Source organism: Pavona decussata, unplaced genomic scaffold (assembly GCF_977016875.1).
Source record: "Pavona decussata unplaced genomic scaffold, jaPavDecu1.1 SCAFFOLD_225, whole genome shotgun sequence".
Classification (NCBI taxonomy): Eukaryota; Metazoa; Cnidaria; class Anthozoa; order Scleractinia; family Agariciidae; genus Pavona; species Pavona decussata.
The window spans coordinates 525,001-525,290 of NW_028145630.1; positions in this window are offsets into that span (position 1 = coordinate 525,001).

The window sequence follows — 290 nt, forward strand, 5'->3', positions numbered from 1 at the left end:
CCTATGGTATTATTTTATCATATTCAGTTAAAAACAGTATGGATCGCGTCTCCAACGGAACATGAAAAGGAGAGGTGGGAATCGTGAAGGCGCCAGGCGGAAGAAATCGCCTGCGTTGACCAATATAGCGAGAGAAATCAATCAAAAACACTGGAGAACAAATCTCCATTATATATATTTGGAAAATCGCATTTTCTCAACCTGGTGAAAGCTTCGTCCGGAGGGAATCTTCGTAAACGATTCGAAAATCGCGTCATAGCTGCTTGGTTTGGAGCTCAGACGAAGACCAT